Here is a 15,519-nt window from a genome sequence, read left to right on the forward strand (position 1 = left end):
GGAAGACCAAAGAATTGATGCCTTTGAATTATGGTGTTGGCAAAGAATATTGAATATACCATGGACTGCCAGAAGAATGAACAAATCTGTCTTGGAAGAAATACAGCCAGAGTGCTCCTTGGAAGAGAGGACGGCAAGACTTTGTCTCGTGTCCTTTGGACATGTTATCAGGAGGAACAAGTCCCTGGAGAAGGACATCATGCTTGGTAAAGTACAGGGTCAGTGAAAAAGATGAACACCCTCAATGAGATGGTTTGATAGAGTGGCTGCAACAATGGGCTCAAACACAGCAACGATTGTGAGGCTGACGTAGGAACAGGCAGTGTTTCCTTCTGTTGTACACAGCGTCGCTATCAGTTGGAACGGACTTGAAGGCACTTAACAACAACACAATTGACTTCTTAAATTATTTCTGCTCTAGAATTTCTACTTGATTATGCTTTTATAGACTTCAATTTTCTGGTAGAATTTTCTTTTCCATTTACTTTCTTTAACATATTAATCACTTATTTTACAATTTTACTTCTGATAATCCACTATTTATATCAGCTCTAGGTCTATTTCTATCGTCCATTTTTTTTCTGGGCTTTTGTCATTTGGTCCTGTTTCCTGGCATACTTGGTACTTTTGGATTGAAAGCTGGGTATGATGAATGACTGATTGTAGAAACGCTGAATGATGTTCTGTTTCTCCAGAGAAAATTTTATTTTCTTCTGCCAGACAGGCAGGAAATCCTGAACCAATCAGAGACTGAAATAATTGGAGATTATTTCTGAGACTTTGTGAGGGCTGATCTATTACCAAGTTGTCATCATCCTTGGGTCCTTATCCCTAACCTTAGATGTCTCATTTAAAAGCCCAGGGACTTTACCAGTTCCCTTCTCCTTGGAAGTTTCTGTATGCTAATTTTTGTGTCTCTCTAACTCTGTGAGACTGCCAAAGGCTCTGATTAGTTTTTTAGCCTCCTAGCAACTACTTTTTGCTGGGTTTCTTACCCTCTCATCCCACAAACTCCCAGCTTAGGAATCAGCTAATGCCTTGAAGGAAAATCGTGTGTAGAATGCTGGGGTTACGTCCTGAAGTTCCCATTTCTTCAGAATCTTGATCTCTAAGTCCTAGCTACTTTAGTTCCCCGAAGTTCAGTTTTGGCCTCCCCATCTCAGTGATATTGCTGCAAGCTCTAGACTTCTGCTTTCTCTTTAACTTCTATGTCCTGCAAGGCAAATTAGCAAAAGTCCTAAGAGGAAAGGCATCAGTAAGTGAAGAACTCAGCTTGTATTTTTGCCTCCTTTTTGAGATTTGTCCCCTCCAGTTTGGGCTGCCTTGGTTATTGTCTGATGGCCTCAGATAGATGTTATTTCCTGTTTTACTAAGATTTCATAGTTGTTCTCAGTGGGATGGTAATTCCTACACTGGGGAGTTTGGTTTTAGTATACCCTACTACTTGCCCAACTACTAAGGAAGTTAAAATCAACCTTTAATAGAGTCATACCACATCCCAGTTTGCCTGGATGGATCCTGATTTATGCCTCGTATTACGCCGTAATGGTCACTAGTGCCCTCCTTCACTCTCAACCTTGTCCAGTATGTGCAACAAATTATATGATTATTCTACCTCTAAAGGTGATTTTAACCTTCCTTGCGCCTTCATTAAAGCAATTGGTAATTAATTTCTCATTTGGTTTTAATAATAATTAATGTCAAATGATTAAATAATAAAAAGGAATAGAGATTTTCTTTATATCACCTGTGTGTGTCTTAGAACTAGTATTTGTTCTACTTATTTGCATACTTGACACATCGTTCTGAATCTGACAAAACTTTTCTGTTTTTTTTAAAGATCAAGGAGATTTTCAGATCTTCTAGTGGGTAATCAATTCTAATGCCCCCAAAATCATCATAGCGTGCATGTAAACACATGTCTATATGACTATAATGTGCTCGTCATGCTATAGGAAGTTAAAAGACAGCTGGCTTTCTATATGTGTCATCTTCATAGTAATTCAGGACTAGAAGAAATCTTAAAGATGGTCAAACTTGATCATATATCCCTCTTACAGATAAAGACACTGAGGCCCCAAAAATTTGTTTAGGGTTACCTAAGTGATTTATCCAAGATCACAGATAGATCTCAGCCCTCTAGTCCTCCTGGCTCCCAGTCCAATAAAATTCCCTCTCACATACTACCCAAACCAATTTTTTCCTATTAGCAAATTCTTCCCTCTTCTCCAACAACAAACTCCTCTTGCTTCTATATAAGAGCAGTGGGAAAGGATCCAAGACTTTTTTTCATACTAGGATATAAAGGGCAAGATATGTACTTCTCAGATATCTCCTTCCTGTGAATTTCATGAAATAGCCACTTATACCTTTATTCACTAAATGTTTGTCAGAATACCTACTGAATAGCACCCAAGGATTTGGAGGTGCAGATGGTTCATTAGGATTCCTTGTTTGTTTCAGCTGGAAAAATTTACAGAGTACATGATTTATTTGGTAGCTGTAGCAGACACATCTGGTGCCCTGACTCATATCTGCCTAGACTTACATCTGATTTTAGCCAGGTTGGAATAGATAATTCAATACAAGCTTGGAGTCTCTTCAGCCTGGTTATCAACTCACCTCTAGCCCACACTGAGTATCTTTACTTTCTTCCCCATGCCTAATGTCTTGGATCAGATATTAGGAGTTTGTTTGGTCTTTACATATATGTAGGGAGAGAGCAAGGGACAGTCTTGACCAATGGAGGACAGGAGCTGATGGATAGACACTCCTGCCTCCCAACCACTGAGTGGACAATTCTGGGAAGTATTCTCTGTGCTTCTCAGGATATCCCACAAGAATTCAGCCCTGCTGCCTGCAAAGACGGTCTTTAACATCGCTGGCTTTCTCTCCTTTCCAATCTTGTTCTTCCCACTCTCTCATTCTTACCCCCAAGATCACCTCTCAAGTAAACTTTCACACAAGTCCTTGTCTCAGGCTCTGCTTTCGGAGGAACCCAAATCAATAATACCCAAACACTAAATTCTTCCATTTATAAAATGTGCTTATTTCAAAGCCCTCTCGTCTTGAGTTTCATTATGTAAAGCCTATTCCTTATCTCATAGTTCTATGGCACTTTTCCTAGACAGTAAAGGAAAATAGCTATAATGAATGTGTTCTATTATAGTGCCATCTAGTGGCAAGGATGAATCAAAGCTCATGACATCTAAGTGACCATGTTGTAAATATTAGACTTAGACACTGATAATTTCACATTACATGAGATAGATAGATGTATTCAAGAGTGGGCACTCTTACCACAATTCCATTGAAGGTCAAAAAGATAAATGTTTGTGACAGGATATTAAAAGGTTGGAATAATTTTATGATATGTAGGTAATACAAGCTAAGACAATGATAAAGATAATCAAATCTCGCGCATGAAAAAGCAAAAGCTAATTGCCGACAAGGTCAGGTGGAGCTTTGCCTCCGTGTTTTGATTTAGCTGAGCATAAAGCCATATTAAACATACAAAGCTGATTCACTCAGAACAGAAACCTGCCCCAACAGCCAGTGTTAAAGAGATCTCAGGATAGGAAAAATGCGTAATAACATGAAATAATAGTAATAATAGCATCTACCACTTCATGAGTACTTACTGTGTTCCAGGCCCTAGGCTAAGCCTTTTATCTATGTGATCTCATTTAATTTTTACAACAACCCTGTAAGGTAGGTACAACTGATATCCTCATTTTTCAGATAAAGAAAAAGAGGCTTAGAAAATTCACCGAACTTTCCGAGGTCACATCCCCAGTAAGGAGAAGTTTGTTGTGGTTGTGTGCCATTGTTTCAATTCCAACTCACAGTGACCCTATACAACGGAGTAGGACTGCCCATAGGGTTTCCTAGGCTGTAACATTTATGGGCGAGCCCTGGTGGCACGGTGGTTAAGAGTTCAACTGCTAACCAAAAGGTCGGCAGTTTGAATCTACCAGCTGCTCCTTGGAAGCCCTATGGGGCAGTTCTACTCTGTACTATAGGGTTGCAATGAGTCCGAATCAACTTGATGGCAATGGGCTTGGTTTTGGGGTTTGTTTTTTCTTTCTTTCTTTTAAAATCTTTATGGGAGCAGATTGAAAGGTGTTTTCTCCTGCAGAGTGGCTGGTGGGTTCGAACCCCCAACCTTCAGTAAGCCAAGTACTTAACCATTGCACCACCAGGGCTCCTTGGTAAGGAGCAGAAGGGGATCCAAACCAAGGTCTACCTGGCTACCAAATCTGTTTTCTTAAGTAGTTGACATTTCATACTGTATCAGAAATCGTGACTAATTTTGTGCCGAGTACACTGTTAGTGATCAATGTTACCTACAACAACCCTTCATTCTGCAGCTGGAGTGCTGAAACAGTCCTGGTTAAACACCTTGCCTCAGGTCACCCAGAAATCAGTGGCCTGCTTAAATTAAGACTCCTTGCTCACTGGTCTCTAGTCAAAATATATATTCTTTCTCTTGATGGCTTTTGCCAGCAATTAATTTATATCCCCGAGCAAAAGACCTGATTGCCTTATCTTAGATTGTGTAACTGAAAATACTATTATTAGATAAGAAATTCTACAGAACTATGAAAAACATCTATCCCAGAGAATTTAACTCTGTGTCAACTTCTGACAATGAGTTTTACAATTCAACCGAGTTTGGGGTGAATCAGAACTTAAACGGCCAGCAAATATGGTCCTAGACGTTTATCCCAACACAGGAATCTGGGATAATATGGATTTATCATCAAAGAGCATATGGAGCTTGATCGAGTAGGAGTCATAAGAAGATAGAATTTCCCCAGCTATAGACGCGTCCTTCTCCTTAAGGGAGAAGGAAAGCTTTGGGATTCTGTTGAACAACCATTAGCACAACTTTGGGTGGGATATTTAACCTTTCTGAGCCCATAGTTTTTCATCTTTCAATAAAGAAAATGAAACCAGCTTCCCAGAGTGGGGGTGAGGATTCAGGTAGCAAGGAGTCATCTACATAAATAGCCAAGAATAACGCATAACCCATAGTGGATGGTTAAATGTTGTTTTCCTTTCTTTGTTTGTAAAGAATTTGAAGTTGCTTATAAAAATAATCTCAAGAAATCTTACCTCTCTTCCTCCTTTCTCTGGTCCAATGAATAAAAATTCTTGCAGCAAGCTGAATACTGTAGGACTTTAGAAATAAAGACATTTTAAATATTTGGCCTTGCCAATAGAGGACAATTTAGCAATATCTAACAACGTACTACCGGAAATACTGTTTGATCTAGCAATTCCATTAGTTAATCTGTCTCCTTCTGGCCTTTACATGTATTTCTCTGCCTAAAACAGTGGCTCTCAAAGTCTGCAGAGCCCTGGTGGTCCATAAGGTTAAAAGGATTCTCATAAAAATACTAAGATGTTCTTTGCTTTCTTCACTGTATTGACATTTGCACTAAGGGTGGAGAAGCAATTGCGGGTAAACTGTTGGTGCCATAGCATGAAGCAAGGCAGTGGCACCAAACTCTTCCAGAAATCATTGTATTCTTCACCACTGTACAAGTGCAGCTTTTATTTTATTTTATTTAAGGGCAGTTTCACTTAAGAATGTCTTTGCTGAAAGAGGATAAACCATTAGTCTTATTGAATCTCAATTTTTGAGTACGTGTCTTTTGAACAAAATTGGAAATTTGCATAAAGCACTTTTGCTGTTAGGTGCCCTGGAGTCGATTTCAACTCATAGCGACCGTATGTGAAAGAGTAGAACTGCCCCGTAGGGTCTTTTAAGCTGTGATCTTTATGGGAGTAGATTGCCAAATTTTTTCCTATAGAGCAGCTGGGTGGGTTTGAACTGCCAACCTTTCGGTTCGTAGCTGTGTGCTTATCCATTTGTACCACCAGGGCTCCTAAAAAGCATAGTAAAGGCCAAAGGTTGTGTCTAGGGGAGGGGAGCATTTGTGTGACCGTTTGAGTTGCAAGCTCAACTATCTGCTTTTTTCATGGAACAAAGTACGGTTATTTAGACCGGTGTTTGGCAAATATTTTGTCACTTTTCTCAAAAACAAAGTGAGCCTGTCACTTCAAGGAAAACAACCGACAGTATCTGTTACCAATGACGAAACTTCAGTTTCCAAGTGAAAATTAGAATTTTGTAAAACTCGTATCCACCACTGTGAGATTAAAAGCTTCCAATATTTAAAGACTTTTCTGATGAGGTTCCCAGTGATATTAATATATGTGATTGTTTTTTGTATTATGCAATAAAATATGTCAACATCTGGAAGATCTGCAAAAGTCAGTGATCCACTATTTCCCAAATAACCGATGCAGGCTTTTACAAAACTACGCATGAGTGAAAAAACCATTGAAAGTGCAAGAGAGCTCAATGGATTTTTATGTGACAACATACAAAAGGTTCATTGATACACGTTTTAGCTCTCCCATTTCAAATAGCCTTAAAAAAAAAACTAGCAGTTGTTCATTTTGATATAATAGCAAAAAGAATACCCACAATTATCTGAAGAAGTTCTTAAAATACACCTCCTGCTTCCAACTGGACATCTCTGTGAGGTTGTATTTTCTTCTTTTACTTCAACCCAAACAATGTATCACAATAAACTGAATCCAGGAGCAGATGGGAGAATTCTGTTCTCTTCTATTAAGCCAGACATTAAAGAGATTTGCAAAAATATAAAATGATACTACTCTTCTATTTTTTTTATTTGGAAAATGTAGTTATTTTTACAAAAAAAGTTATTTATGTTAACAATGCTATGAGTTTATTACTTTATTGTAAATGCATTAATAAATATTTTTAAATTTGTTTTAATTTTGAATGTTGTAAATGTGGATGGATATAAGTCACATAAACAAAAGCTCTTTGGGGTCCTCGATAACTTTTCAGAGTGTAAAAGGGTCTAGGGGAAAAAAAAGTTGAAAACTGCTCTCCTAGAACATCTCAGTTTTGCCTAGATAACTCTTCCTTGGTATTTAAGATCAATCTCAGGCCTCACATGTTAAGAAAATGGTCCCGGCTCAGGCTGTGTTCTAAGTCCCTCAGATGTGTAGTATTTGCATAACTTCATCTTGACAATTAGTATCTTAATTACCCGTTGCCTTCTCTTTTCCCTCTCTAAACTGCAAGCTCATGGAGGGCAGAATCCAGATCTGTTCCATCTGTGTGTGTGCCCAATGTCTGGAACATAATAGTTTGTGTACTATTGGTGACATGCTTTACAAGAAAATTTAAAATGATTACTTGAAATGCTCTATAGGAGGATTCCACCACCCGTCTGTCAGTGTGTTGTCCTGTGGTGGCTTGCGTGTTGCTGTGATGCTGGAAGCCATGCCACCAGTATTTCAAATATCAGCAGGGTCACCCATGGTGGACAGGTTTTGTCAGAGCTTCCAGACTAAGACAGACTAAGAAGAAAAGCCTGAAGATCTACCTCCGAAAATTAGCCGGTGAAAACCCTATGGATCACAAGAGAATATCGTCTGATATAGTGCTGGAAGATGAACCCCCATCTAGATTGGAAGGCACTCAAAATACACAGCAGCCGCAGCAGTAGAGTCAAGCGCACCAATGATCACAAAGATGGTGCAGACCCGGGCAACGTTTCGTTCTGTTGTACTTGGGGTTGCCGTGATCAGGGACCAACTCGACAGCAACTAATGAAAACAACATAGAAAGTTGATAAACAGATTTGACTTGTATGTTACCTCTTACTTCCTAGTCATGGCTGCCTGGAGCATTGTGTTCTGAAGGATTCTGAGGTCCCGGAGAGACTTAGCAGAAAGGAGTCCAGGCACCCATTAGCAATGTAAGTGGGGTGTGGAAAGAGCTATTCCTAGACTGATGCTAAGTTCCCTTTCCTTTCTAACATTTCATGCGGGAAATGCAATTATTTTTGTTTTCAAATATCACCTTCATAACTTTAGTCTAAAAATCTGAAACCTCTTTTATTAGTGAATTACATGAGACTTTGTTGCAGAAGCCACTGGATAAAAAACACAAATATTTCTTCTTCAGTCTGCATCCCTGCCCCTGATCCTATTAAGATCAAAAGTTCCTTATAGAATTCTTCATGGACGTTACAAATACATCAACGCAATTTTATGATAATATGAGGCTGTTAGATTTGAAATGACTCACACTGCTTTCATCTGGGGACTCGTTTCTCACCCAAGTAGCATTCAGAGACAAATATATACAGTTCACATTTTCATTTTATTTCTAGTTTCGTGTCTTTGGTTTTATTTATGAAAAGCCACACATTCTTAGGAAATGAAAACCATTCGAATATGTATTATTACATTATTTCTCCAGTCTCTCTCCTTTTACAAATGGACAGCTACTGGAGTTAAAAAAACATTACCACTGGGCTAAAAATAAATTAATGATGTCTTACAAGAAAGACTAGGAGGATACATTTGAATGGGGGTCTGCAATTGCTATGACTTCCAGTTCAGAAAAAAAAGAAAGCGTCATCTATAAATTAAGCACGGGTGTGTTATTATCCACGTGGGTGACGCAATGTGCTAGAATAGCACGGTATTAATTTAGCAACATGTTGATCCACAGGTGTCCAAATCGGACTGAAGATGTTACTCCCTGAGAGACCCTTTGATTTGTGTTGTTCAGATTTGTTCAAAGATTACAAGGCTTCAGAGAAGGAGATATGTACTTATGTTAAACTCATCCTAGAAGGTGTGGAAGCAACAAATGAGGGATGGATGATTTTGCAAAGTACTAAGTGACACTGCCTTCATAAAGGAGCCAAAAAAAATTCCAGTTTCTGGAGGCTAGGAAAAGAGGGCTGAGAGTGCTTTTTTTAAACGCAGATGTGCAGAGAAGACTGACAAACAATGAATACCACAGAAAACAATTTTGCAACCAAGGCACAAAAAATACCACCTTGGATTTTATAGCGCTTTTTGCTTTTTAAAAACACGCTCATATCCATTATTTCCTTTTATCCTCCCAAGAAACCTATGAAGTAAGTAAGTCAGGTTTCATTATCTCCAAGATTTATCTAACACTCTGACCACTACTATTTTATGATTGGGTTCATGGATCCAGAGAGTAGTATTAGTTGCATTATGGCCATACCTAGAGACTCACAAAAATTGGAGAAATGAATTAACCAGTTCGGACAGGGACAGTCTTTCCTAACTCGGGAGTCAGGTTTCCTTTGTAAATATTTTACCAGCAAAATTAGCGATAAACACATTCATTCCACTGTACTGAGGTGGGGATTTCCAGGGAAACCACTTTTTGACTTACCAGCACGAGGGATAACTATGAGAGGTGATCCACGGTCGTGTGCAAGAACAGAACTGGACCACAATTTGCTCATCTTCTTCCTAACTCTTTCTCATATTTAATCCTCTCTCTGGCCTCCTGAAGTTCAAGAATGAAGAAGAGGGGCAGGGATATTTTACATAAGACAATGCAACAAGCAGAAACTGTATAAATAGAGCCAATGTTTTTATTTAATTAAAAATTAATAATACGTATTACTTATTCCATGCCTTATGAGAAATCAAAACGAATAACATTTTTTGAAAGCTAACAATATACCAGGCAGAGCAAAGAAATGTGCATATGGAAACACTAGCGTGATCTCAGTGTGTGCTGTTTTATCACAGTGAACAGAAGTGTTCCGCTAGGGATGGAGATGGGCGGGGCTGATGGCCGGATGAGTGTATCAGGGCAACTGGCCCCCTTGTTCACGGCTAATGTTCTTCTGATTGGTCACTGTTGAATATTTTACATATCATCCCTGACATCATAAGTGTTTGCTGTTTTATTCTCTTTACTTTTCTGGGTGCTTGAAATTGCACATACACACATACACACACACACACACACACACACACACACACACACACCGTATTTTTATGCAAATAGCAAACATCTTCTACATCTGTTTGCCAACTCTGCCCTTTCCCCAGCTCGGGGTATTTTCATAAGTGTGGTGACAATACCTCTTGGGGGGAAGGCGTGGGTGGCAAACAAACATCGAAAATGAGCACTACTAATACGGGGTGTGGTTGTGTGTGTATATATATATATATTTTAGAAAGGCCAGTATCTACGAAGCATTTCACCCTGACCCATAAAGTGGAGGGGACCACTGCAACAGAGAGTCCCTCCTCCAGGGCCCACTGGGTTTTGAACTCCCGCAATCTCTCTCACAAAGTCCACATCATGGGCTAAAATGGCTAAGAATCTGTCCTCCACACTGGGTGGCAAGAAGTCTCAGTTCTTCCACTGATGGCCTACGTTTTTTTGCAGGCAATGAGACTATTGTATAGTATGTATACATATTATATAGTTAAGACACAGATGTAAATTTGGCAACATCCCAGAAGTCTATACTGACGTTATTTTACCTGTAGCTGAGCAAACCTTGCCAATGAGTTCTCTTGCTCCCCTGTTATCCTGGTCAGTTAAATCTGGTTGGGCAATACTGCTTGGGAGACACAGTGCAGCTAAAACTGGGTTCCCTTATCATCAATTCCCTGTCAGACGATGAGAGAGGAATTCCATCTCCTTTCCTACCCTCTACCCCCGCTGTGCTTTATGGTCTAACAGTTAAGAGCCCAGATTCTGGGGTCACATGAAACCAGAATTTGTATTCCAGCACCTCCCCCTTCTAATTGACTAACCTTATCAAAACCAAACCTGTGCCATCCGGTCGATTCCAACTCATATCAACGCTATAGGACAGAGTAGAACTGCCCCATAGGGTTTCCAAGGAGCGGCTGGTGGATTCGAGCTGCAACCTTTTGGTTAGCAGCCAAGCTCTTAACCACGGTGCCGCCAGGGCAGGAGGGTATTTATATAGCTATAAAACAGGGTCCTTGACCCTGATGGCAGGCAACCTTGTAAGAAGTGGAATACACTTGCCTGAAAGTCTTACTTTCTGACACCTTCAGATATGGTCCAAGGTGGGCACATACCTATACTGACTTCTGAAGCCATGTTAATACATAACGTTTCCTTTTTTATAACTTATTATAATTATTTAGAACTAATTATAATTGTTATAACTTGTAATTATAATTATTATGATTATAAAAATGAACTATTTATAATTAATATAAAATGTATAACCTTTGATAACTATCTCCTACCTCTTTTCCACCATTGTACCTCACGCCCACCTATATATCATTCTTCATGGCTGTTATTTTGCCCTCTGTCAGAGAATGGGCACCTGGAGAACAGGGATCTTTGACTCATCTCAGTATTGACTTCTGCTGCTCTAGTTTGACCAGAACGTTTTTAACTTTGATGGCCCAAGACTTCCCCAGTACCAATAATCAAAACATTTTCAGTCCTGATTTTCTTGGGCCTCTCTCTCCATAGGACCCAGTTAACTATTTAGGTCTTCTTGAACTTTCCCTTTCCAACATGCTACACTTGGCTGATTCTCCTCCTGCCTCTCTGACTCTCTCTTCTTCTCCTTCATGGGAGACTCCTTCTCTGACCATCCAACAAACACTGGTATTCCCACTGGGTAGCAGTTTAAAAGAAAAAGGTAGTTCTGTAGTGTTGATGCAGAAAGATTTCCAAAGTATCTCATGAAATGAAAAAAGCAAGGTGCTTTCACTTTTAATTTGCTGCTTTTCTATCTTTCTCTATTTTCGAATATTCTAATGATGGCTATGCATTACTTCTCACAATTTTTATATCAACAAGGGTAATCTGAGCAGTGGGCTTCTATGAGCCATCCTTCTCTGTCTTGTGTGTTTTCCTAATCTAACAAATATTATATACATACACTCAAATATAGATATAAGGTATGGATACACACAGGCACACACATACACATTTACAGATCCTATAATAATAATATCCTGTAACATTCTGTTCTTGGGTCACCTGGGTCTCCACCTTTGTGTCACTATCCCCTTTCTCCTCACTCTTTACAAAGTTTCATCCATTCTTGTGATTTTAGCTCTTGCCTTTGTGCTGAAGACTCCCAAATCTACATCTCTATCCCCGACATTTTAAGGGCTTCAATTGTGCTTCCTGCTGGATGCACCACTCAACATGTCCGCAACAAAATTTGCACAGGCTTTTTCATCTGTATCCCCATCCTGTACTAAAGGATCACTCTGCCCAAAGACACCCAAACCAGAAACGTGGACATCATCCCTGAGGGCTCGTTCTCCCTCACCCCTCACATCCAATCCATCACCATCCTCCTGATTCCATCTCATTAAAATCTCTCAATCCAAGTCCTCTTCCCTACCCTGCTGCCATAGCATTTGTCCAAGCACTCCTATTCTCTCGCCTGGCCCACTGCAGTAGCTGACTAATCTGTCCATCACTTCCAGGGTAGCTGGAATTCTTTATACAAAGTATAAATCAGATCCTGGTGCTCTGTTGCAGTGTCTGGCCTCCACTGACCTCCAGTTTCTCAGCTGGCATACAAGGCCCTCGATCTCCTGGTCCTATCCATCCCTTCAGCTTTACCTCTTGCATTCAACTTCATTACTAACATCAAATTGCTTACAGATGCTGAGTCACATTTTTATTCCTTTGCCTGCACTAATCTCACTGCCAGGAATGACCTTTTCTCCTGTGCGTAACTTTTAGGGATCCTTGGTGGCTCAACGGTTAAGCGCTCGGCTGCTAACCGAAAGGTTGGCCATTTGAACCTACCAAATACTCCATGAAAGAAAGATGTAGCAGTCAGCTTGGAAACTCTATGAGGTAGTTCTCCTCTGTCCTGTAGGGTTGCTATGAGTTGGAATCAACTCAATGGCAATGGGTTTTTTTGTTTGTTTTGTTTTTTAAACTTCTATGAAGTCCCTGGGAGGTGCAAACATTTAACACACTCTGCTGCTGGCCAAAAGGTTGGAGATTTGAGTTCACCCAGAGGTGCCTTGGAAGAAAGTCCTGGTTCTCTACTTTCTAAAAATCAGCCATTGGAAAATTCTACAGAGCACAGTTCTACTCTGACAGGAAAGGAGTAGCTAGGAATCAGAATCAGCTTAACAGTAACCAGTTTGGTTTTTTAGTTTAACTTTTATCAACCTTCAAGATGCATTCTAGTATATATGAGTATATATGGGTGCATATATAGGTGTATGCATAAGTATATGTATGTGTGTGTCTGTATGCACATACAGTGATATATGTAATTAAGCACATAGGGGGCACTGTTACAGAAACTTCTTAGATATAACCAAACACCGTGTGGGATTGGTTTTCTGGGTTTGAAGGATTAGAACCACAATCTTGTGGAATATCTCAGTCAATTGGCACGATAAAGTTCACAAAGTTATGTTCTACATCCAGTTTGGTGAGTAGTGTCTGGGGTCTTAAAAGCTTGCAAGCGGCCATCTAAGATGGAACTATTGGTCTCTACTCACCCAGAACAAAAGAGTAAGAAGGAAACTTTCAAAGACTCAAAGAAGAAACTAGTCTACAGGACAAACAGTCTACACAAACCGTGGCCTCATCTACCTTGAGATCAAAAGAACTGGATGGTGCCCGGCTACCACTACCAACTGTTCTAATCAGGGCCACACTAGACAGACCCTCACAGAATGGGAAAAAAATGTGGAACAGAGCCTCAATTTCCTTGCAAAAAAAAAACCTTACTGGTCTAGTTGAGACTGGGGGATTCCCTGAGACTATTGCCCTGAGATACTCTTCAAACCTGGAATTGTAACTAACCTCTAAGGTCACCTTTTAACTAAATAACAGACTGGCTCACTAAATAATGATTATCACCTGCAAGTTCTGTGCTCCTTTAAAAAATCACCTATATGAGACCAAAGGGTCAACAATTACTTTAAAACAAAAATAAGAATGTGAGGGGGCAAGGAAACTAGATTAATGGAAATGGAACAACCAGAACAGAAATAATGAGAATGCTCATGCATTGTGAAGCATGTAACCAATGTCACTGAACAATTTGTGTAGAAATTGTTGAATGGGAACCTAAACTGCTGTGTAAATCTTCACCAAAAACACAATAAAATATTACTAAAAAAAAAAAAAAGTGTTCAAAGTATTCCTCATATATGTGACCAGAGTGCCCTGAGCACCTGCTTTCCTAACCCTTCCCACATCTATTAAATATCAAATTATGTGTCCGCCTCCCTGACTGTAAGCATCTGGGTGATTAATAAATCATGTATTTTCAACCATGTGTCCATGGTGCCTAGCCCATTCCCTGGCATGAAGCAGGTGCTAAAAAAAAAAAAAACGCCAGTTGTGTCCACAAAGGAAGGCATATTTTATTTTTCAAGAATTTCCACAAACTGTTAATTAACAAAGGAATAAACGACCATTTAGATTTAATTTAATAATATCTCCAAACACTTACTTTGTATAGACCAGGGTTTCTCAACCTTGACATTGTAGGCATTTGGGTCAGATGACTCTTTGTTGTCTGTCCTGGGCATCGCAGAGTGGTCAGCAGCATCTCTGGCCTCCACCCATTACATGCCAGTGGCAACCCTGAGTCATGACAACGAATGTCTCTAAACATTGCCAAATGTCCCCTGGGGGACAAAATCGGCACTGGTTGAGAATCACTGTAAAGACTGTTGTCCAATATAGATTTTGAATTTCATAACACCCTTGAAGGCAAGAAGGCACATGACGTATCACTTGGTACCTCGTGATATCAATTATTCTTAGTAAAAGCAAATCTGCCATAGCTTATCACATGTTTTTAAAGACATTTAAATCAACTGTATGTAAAATCTTTTAAGAGTTTTTCTTATATAATTACCTCGTAAAAAGACAAGATCATGTCATTTATTGTTCTATAAAGATGTAGAGTTTTTTTGTAATAACATCTGTATGTGCTGATTCTCATTTGGAAAGGAAAGAGACATATAATTTAATCTGATAGCTACTCTCTGATTCAGAGACAGGGATAGAATAACGGGAAAGAGAGAAAAAGAAAAACCAAGAGAAAGAAGATTGTATTAATCCAAAATTGGGCAGGGATGGTTTATGTTAACTCCCCATTTCGTTTGCTTTCTGCAAAATTTTAAACCACTATTATTGATCAGTATGGAAACCACTAAATCAAAAACAGTGAACTCTATTACACAGCCTAGCCAGGCAAAGTTCCATCTAATTTTCTAGAGTTTGATAGAGTTTCCAATATTCAAAGTATTCTACTATTAATAAACACGTTGAGCAGAAAACTCCACTAAGATATTTCAGAAATTCGTTAAGGCAAAGGGAATAACTCCTATGTGCCAAGACCTATGGATCTTTTTTTTCTCTCTCTTTTTTTTTATTGTACTTTAGGTGAAGGTTTACAGAGCAAATAGTTTCTCATTGAACAGTCAGTACACATATTGTTTTATGACATTGGTTAACAACCCCATGACATGTCAACCCTCTCCCTTCTCGACATTTTTTTTTGGTGAAAATATACATATATACATAGCTAAAGAGACACCATTTCAAAAATTTCTACATGCACAGTTCAGTGACATCGATTACATTCTTCCAGTTGTGCTGCTATTCTCACTTTAGATGAA

Source organism: Trichechus manatus, unplaced genomic scaffold, assembly GCF_000243295.1.
Source record: "Trichechus manatus latirostris isolate Lorelei unplaced genomic scaffold, TriManLat1.0 scaffold00001, whole genome shotgun sequence".
NCBI lineage: Eukaryota > Metazoa > Chordata > Mammalia > Sirenia > Trichechidae > Trichechus > Trichechus manatus.